A 7893-nucleotide genomic window follows, 5' to 3' on the forward strand; every position below is an offset into this window, starting at 1 on the left:
ATTTTGAACAGCGATACATGCAGATTAAGAGGGCGGGGTGCATAATGTGACACCTTGCCTTTAAATACCACACCTGAGAGGGGTAGTATTATCACCCCTGACGAAGCTGTATGGCGAATTCTAGGTCGGGTGGATGCATGAGAAAAGCTCCTTTTTATATGCAATTTCTATTGTCCATCTTGTAAGTATAATAAACACGTTTTGGAATCGATCCTGTAACGGTCACGTCCACACACACACAGGGGGAAGGATAGTGACCACTGTGCTACACCCTCACCCCTGGCCCTGCCTACTTGCCTCACGAGTCCTGATGACAGGGGGCAACTGGACGACAGTCCCTAACTTAGGATACGTGCAGGGAAGACAGACAAGACAAAATACGGAACATGAACGGACCGGGTCAGAACCAAAAGAGCTAAGCAGTACAAAGGGTTAAGCAAAGAATGGTCAGGAGAAGCCGGGGTCAAATACCAGGAAATTAGAGAAGTACAAGAGGAGTCCTAAGAGAGTAGTCAGGTGGGAGCCGAGGTCACAATACCAGGACGGATGCGCAGTACAGGAGGAGCAGGCAAAAGGATCGTCAGGGAACAGAATCAGGTGAGTATTCAGTAGTCCAACAAATAGCCAGGAACCTAGAAATTAACAGGCAACCTGTGGCTAGCAGGCTGCCTGTATTTATAGTGGGGAGTGAGGGTCATGTGACGTGGCCAGCGTCACATGACCGACAGACCAACCAGTTGAGCACCGAGTGATCAGCTCGGCGCTCAAGGCAGACTTAGGAGCAGGGAGCCACCCAGCAGTAAAGCCGCCCTGGGAATGAGGTCAAACACAGATCCTCATTCCCAAAGCTAAGCAACAGTTCTGCAGGCAATGGGGGACCGAGAACACCTTCGGAACACCGTTACAGCACCCCCCCTTTTACGAGGGGCCACCGGACCCAAGACTTCAGGCGATGGCTTTTCAGGGTGTTCTAAATTAAATTTACGAACCAGTCTAGGAGCATGAACTTCCCTGGCAGGTACCCAAGATCTCTCTTCAAGTCCATACCCCTTCCAGTGAATCAGGTACTGCAAGGAGTTACGCACCTTCCTGACATCCACTATTTTAGACACGACATACTCGACAGCATCATTAACAAGAATCGGCAGAGGCGAGGCTTTCGATGGTACTACCGGTTCAAAATATTTTTTAAGTAGAGATTTATGGAACACATTATGAATGTGGAATGACTCGGGCAGCTCCAACCTAAATGATACCGGGTTAATCACCTCCGTGATCTTATATGGTCCAATAAAACGAGGAGCAAATTTTCTAGAAGCTACCTTGAGAGATAGATTCTTGGAGGACAACCATACTTTATCCCCAACCTGAAAGTTCACCCCCCTTGAACGTCTCCTATCGGCCTTGAGTTTTTGAGAACTTTGAGCCTTTTCTAGGTTCGATTGAACCCGGGCTTAAACGGTGCACAGTTCGGAGGAGAGTTTATCAGCTTCAGGGTTAGCGGAGGAGACGGACGACCCAGAATGAAAACAGGGATGAAAACCATGGTTACAAAAGAAAGGGGAGACCCCAGCAGAAGAATTGACACGGTTATTCAAAGCAAATTCAGCCAACGGAAGGAATTTGACCCATAATTGCTGGTCATCAGCAACATACAACCTCAGGAATTGTTCCACAGACTGATTAAGGCATTCAGTCTGCCCATTACTCTCAGGATGGTAGGCGGAAGAAAAAGACAACGAAATTTTACATCTTTGACAGAAGGCCCTCCAGAATTTGGACACAAACTGCACACCCCTTTCTGAAACAATATTTTCCGGGATGCCATGTAAACGAACAATCTCTCTCACAAAAATAGACGCCAGGGTTTTAGCAATCGGAAGTTTAGACAGGGGAATGAAATGAACCATCTTGCTAAACCTATCGACCACTACCCAAACCACAGTTTTACCCTCCGCCAGCGGTAGGTCAGTTATAAAGTCCATCGAGATATGGGACCAGGGTCTACTAGGAATGGGTAGGGGTCGTAGGTTACCAGCAGGGCGAGTCCTAGGTGTCTTAGACCTGGCACAAACCTCACAGGCTGACACGTAGGACTTGACATCCCTTGTCAGAGTGGGCCACCAATAAGATCTAAAAACCAGATCCTTAGTGCCCTCAACACCCGGATGTCCACAAAAGGCAGAATCGTGACACTCACCCAACAGCTGGAGACTAAATTGTACGGGAACAAACAACTTATCTGTTGGGGTGGATGCCGGTGCCAGATGTTGTTCAGCCTTAATGCGAGCCGAGATATCCTGGGTTAGAGCCGCTAAGAAGATGTTTGCTGGTAGCATGGATTCAGGCGGCGTCTCAGTGGGTTGAAAAGCATGGAAGCTCCGGGGCGGAGCCTGACCGTGCTTGATGGCGGCTGCTTGAGAGAAGCGCTCCCGCTGCCAAGCTGCCTTTCAGCGCCTAAAGCACTCTATCCCCATGAGATGGTCAAAATACAGCTGAAGCCTGGAACAGGCGACACAGCCAGTGCATCATCGGCTCCCACGTCCAGCAGAAAGAGGGACAAATACCTCAACAAGCGTTCTCCCCAGCTCCCTGCATGTGTGGACAAGATGGCGCTGGCTGAGAAGGGATATCACCGCAAGCAAGATGGTGAGTCAGAGGACGACTCCATCAGCGCTGACTCCGATCCCCGAAACATCCAGGGGGTAAGCGATAATTGTCCCCTATCAAAGGATTACTTTGATTCTGCACTCCATAAGGCACTGGCCCCGATCGCTGCAGATTTGTCCTCCATAAAGATCGACATCCGCCAGATAGGCAACAGGGTGGAAGCCCTTGAGCAATCGCAGGACTTGCTACACTCATATGCGGCAACCACAGCCAGTAGTCTGGATTCGCATAGCGCTGCCCTTAACACTGCTCTTCTAATGATTGAAGACCAGGAGAATCGGAGCCGTAGAAAAAACATACGGATTCGCGGCCTCCCGGAAGCGCAAGAAAAAGAAAACCTATTTGCCACCATGCATGATCTGTTTGCTTACTTATGGGGGTCAGATAGAGCCAAATCCATAGTGGTGGAACGGGTTCATAGAGCTCTGCGCCCCAAACCTCCTCCTACAGAAGGTCCGAGAGATATCATCTGTTGCCTCCTGAGCTTTCGTGACACAGAGGCCATTCTAGATCAAGCCAGGAGCTTACCAGAGGTGAAGATAGCAGATATCACTGTCCAACTGTTTCAAGACGTGGCTCCCTCCACTCTCCAGAAGCGGCGGATCCTAAAACCCCTTACAGAAGCGCTTTGATCTGCTAGGATCCCTTATAGGTGGCTATATCCATTCGGCATTCTGGTCACATCAGGGAACAGAAGACTCACCATTCGTACCCAGGAGGACTTGCAGGAACTATGGGGTGTACTCCGGATTCCTCCTATGGACATCCCGTCATGGCTCCCGGTCCAACAAGATGGTGACCCTCCTCCGCTTCCCATTCCATGGTCCACCGTCCGGAAGCAAAGATCCGGCAAACGCCATCCCTTGAGGATGGACACTAATGACTGAAGGCTGTAAATCATTAGTGTACACAGTGGGAGTCATACTTCTACTTCATCTTCGTATTTTACATTTTCATAGTTATCTCTAATTATGGCAGGCCTGCCTGATGTTGCCTTCACAGGCGTCACTTTACATAGTAATGACTAGGCTGTCACTCTAATGCTGCATATTACTCTCTCCCTCCCCTTGTACCTATCATTAACTTACCTGAAGTGCCTTATCTTAATCCTTAATTTTTCCCCTCCCCTCCTTCCTTTTCTCTTTCCTTCCTTCCCATCCATACCTGTTTTTGTGGTCAAATGGGGTTAGATCAATAGAATGTTGATTGATTTTTAACTCTTTTGCCTGAATCAGGGGCAGCTTGGGCAGATCAGGCTGTGGTTGTTGAGACCCACCTCCCCCTATTTCGCTCTACGGAGCGTTTACATACTACATAATATGTTAATTTATCGAAGTATTTTATTTATGTTTTGTTCACCGTTCTTTTCACATTTCTTCTTTATGAGGACATTGGGCTTCTTTATGATGACATGTAGCAGGTTACGGCTATCTTTTTACTATTTGTTACAATGGCTGACTTAACGATTAACATTGCTTCGTTTAATGTAAATTGGTGTAATAACCCCGTTAAGCGAAGCCGTATGTTTCAAATATTAAACAGAGGGAAAGCTGACATAGTGATGTTGCAGGAGACTCACTTCCATAGAGGTCATGTCCCAAATATGATGCGCTCCAACTTCACCAAATGGTTTCATTCCTGCCACACAAGCTCCTCTAGAGGAGTTAGTATTGGGGTTCACAAAAATGTTCCCTTCTCCTCCACCTCCATTGTTGAAGATCCAGAAGGTAGATTTCTATTCCTCTCTGGTAGATTGGGTAACATGGAGGTAACATTATGCAATCTATACGCGGTTGCCAATAGTCTACTGGTAGTAGGTGGAGACCTCAACCTTGTTTTAAATCCTCGGCTAGATGCTTCTACCGGGAAGTCGGCTATTTCCCATAAGGCATTGCGGGGGCTTCACAGTTGCTTGAGAGGTCTTTACCTTAATGATGTCTGGAGATCCTTGCATGCTGATTCTAAAGATTATACTTTTTATTCTACCCCGCATAGGTCGTACCAGAGGCTTGACTATCTGTTCCTACAAGACAGATGCTTACATCAGGGACGGAAGGTTGACATACACAGCATAACGATCTCTGATCATGCTCCACTCTTTATGTCACTATCTATCCCTGGGGATATTTCAAGGGAATGGACGTGGCGACTCAATCCTACGCTCATAAACACCCCCTCTCAGCTAGCTTCCCTGACAAAAACGTTAAAGGAATACTTTGAGTTAAATGCTTCATCAGATACCAATCCTGCTTCTATTTGGGAAGCACATAAATCTGTTATTCGAGGAGAACTTATCTCCCTGGGCTCATATGTAAAAACAAGAGGTTAGCGGACATCAATTCCCTTCTCTCAAAGATCGCGGTTATAGAATGTTCTCACAAAAAGTTTGCTACTCTGGAAGATCATAAGCTCCTCACATCCCTAAGAAATGATTTAAAAACGCTCCTTAACGCTAAAGCAGCGAATGCTCTTTTCAAGCTTCGCCACAAACAATATGTACACGGGGATAAGGGGAATAAAATTATGTCTGCCTTGATCAAAAAAAGGACAGAACAATCTCACATAAACCAGATTAGGTCAGCCGGGGGCCTTATGGTGAATAATACAGCGGAAATTGCGGAGGCGTTTACGGCATATTACTGATCCTTATATAACATACGTCCACTTGAAACTCCAGAGACGGTATCCGAAAGACTCCTTAGGATATATGATTTCCTTACGCCTCTTAAATTACCTACCATTAACAAACAAGACCAGGACTCGTTAATTGCCCCAATCACTCTAGAAGAAGTTCGAAAGGTCCTCTTCTCTGTTCCCCAAGGTAAGAGCCCGGGCCCTGATGAGTTCACAATATCTTATTATAAAAAATTCCTTCCCGTACTTGGCCCCCAGCTAGTCTCGTACTTTAATGCCCTGCTTCTTGGTGCTCCCATGAAAGAACAATCCTTGGAGGCGCACATAGTGGTACTTCCCAAGGAAGGTAAAGATCACTCCCAACCATCTAGCTTTCGACCTATTTCCCTACTAAATGCCGACACAAAACTTTGCGCTAAAATTCTTGCATACAGAATAAGTCCCCTCCTCCAAAAAATAATATATCCAGAACAAGCTGGTTTTGTGGGTGGAAGGGAGTGCAGGGACGGTACTTTTAGGGTACAGCAGGCCATTGAATATACGTGGAGAACTGGCTCGCAACTCACCCTTCTCAGCACTGATGCTGAGAAGGCGTTCGACCGGGTTGATTGGAAATTTATGGAATCGGCGCTGTACAAATTTGGTTTTCTGCCCCAGTTCGTAAGTGCGGTGCTGTCCCCGTACTCCTCGCCATATGCGCGTATTAGGGTTAATGGTGTCCTCTCCCCTTCATTTCATATAACCAATGGTACAAGGCAGGGGTGCCCCTTGTCTCCTTCCCTATTTATCCTCTGCTTGGAGACGCTGTTGCAGGCGATCAGGCAGGATGATACCATTAAAGGCCTGCAAGTAGGTTCATGCACACATAAAGTGGCTGCCTTCGCGGATGATATGTTGCTTTTTCTGGCTGACCCTGTGGTAGCGTTTCCAAGCATTTTGTCGCTTTTTGACTCATTTGGCTACCTATCAAATTTTTAAATAAACCTTTCTAAGTGTATGGCTTTAGGGATTAGGGTCCCAGCACATGTGATCTCCGAACTGAAGCGGACATCCCCCTTTAAATGGGAAACCTCTCATATAAAGTATTTAGGTGTTAACATTCCTGCTTGCACTGATAAGACTTTTAAGCTAAATCATCTTCAGCTACTCTCTGAAATTAGACAACAACTAAAAGATTTGGACATACCATACGTGTCCTGGTTTGGCAGGAAAAACATTCTAAAAACCTATATCCTTCCTAAGTTTTTATTTCTTTTTCAAACTCTGCCCATACATATACCAGATTCCTATTTTTTAACTATTCGTAAGATCTTTTCGGGGTTCATTTGGATGCGGGCGAAGCCTAGACTGGCCTATTCCTTTCTCACACTCCCTAAAAACAAAGGGGAATTCGGCTTACCCGACTTAAAAACGTACTACAAGTCTACTCAACTGACCCTCCTCATTGAATTAAATAATCCCAACGTCACTAAATTAGGCTGCCAAATTGCCCATCTACCCCATCTCCCCTTCTGCCTCTGCGTCTTCTACCTTACTTTTTTTATTTAAATTATTCAGATGTTCTGGGTGTGTGGTCGGCCTTTGGTGCTTCCTTAACGGGTGATATGTTGAGAGAGAGGCGTCTTAGAGAGAGAGGAGAGATCTCTCCTTCCTGTCATACTCAGTCCCGGGACAGTGCAGCGGTCTTTCTGTGCGCAGGGTTCTCAGTCGCTGTCAGCCCCTTCTGAGCAGGAGCCCATGCAGCTGGGGTTAATTGCCTCTGACGATAGAAGATTCAGCCCGCATGGGAGGGTTTGTTTTTGTTGTGGAGGTATAAATCATTTGGCAAATGTTTGTCCCTCTAGGAGATTCAGGCAGTTTTCTGGGAGTAATAAAGAAACTAAAAGCACTTTGGGAAAGGATATTCCAGTTTTTGCTATTGATTCCGCTCCACTTTCTCAGAAATCATTAAAGGGCATAGTTCACAATATCCGTTTAATTGTCAGTGATGCTCATGTTGAGGATGTGTCATGTTTCGTCCTTAGCGGTTTTCCTACTCCTCTAGTGTTGGGGCTACCCTAGCTCACTAAACATAACCCCACCATTGATTGGCAAGCGAGGCAAATAAATGGTTGGAGTGACTTTTGCAGAGAGAATTGCCTCATGACATCTGTTTCTGAGGTTTCTACTAAGACTGTACCACCTTTCCTCTCTGAATTTTCGGATGTCTTCTCTGAGAGTGGAGTTCAGGATTTTCCCCCGCACAGGGAGTACGATTGCCCTATTAATCTCATCCCAGGCGCCAAGCTGCCTAAATCTCGTTTATACAATCTTTCCCAACCTGAGAGGGTCGCTATGCGTGCTTATATCTCTGAGAGTCTGAGAAAAGGACACATACGACCCTCGAAGTCACCTGTTGCCGCTGTTTTTTTCTTTGTTAAGAAAAAAGATGGTTCTTTAAGACCTTGTCTGGATTTCAGGGAGCTGAACAGTATCACTATTCGTGACCCTTATCCGCTTCCTCTGATCCCGGACCTGTTTAACCAGGTTGTTGGGGCTAAAGTCTTTTCCAAATTAGACCTAAGAGGGGCATACAACCTGGTCAGGGTC

This window comes from Bufo bufo, chromosome 10 (genome assembly GCF_905171765.1).
Source record: "Bufo bufo chromosome 10, aBufBuf1.1, whole genome shotgun sequence".
NCBI classification, from domain to species: Eukaryota; Metazoa; Chordata; class Amphibia; order Anura; family Bufonidae; genus Bufo; species Bufo bufo.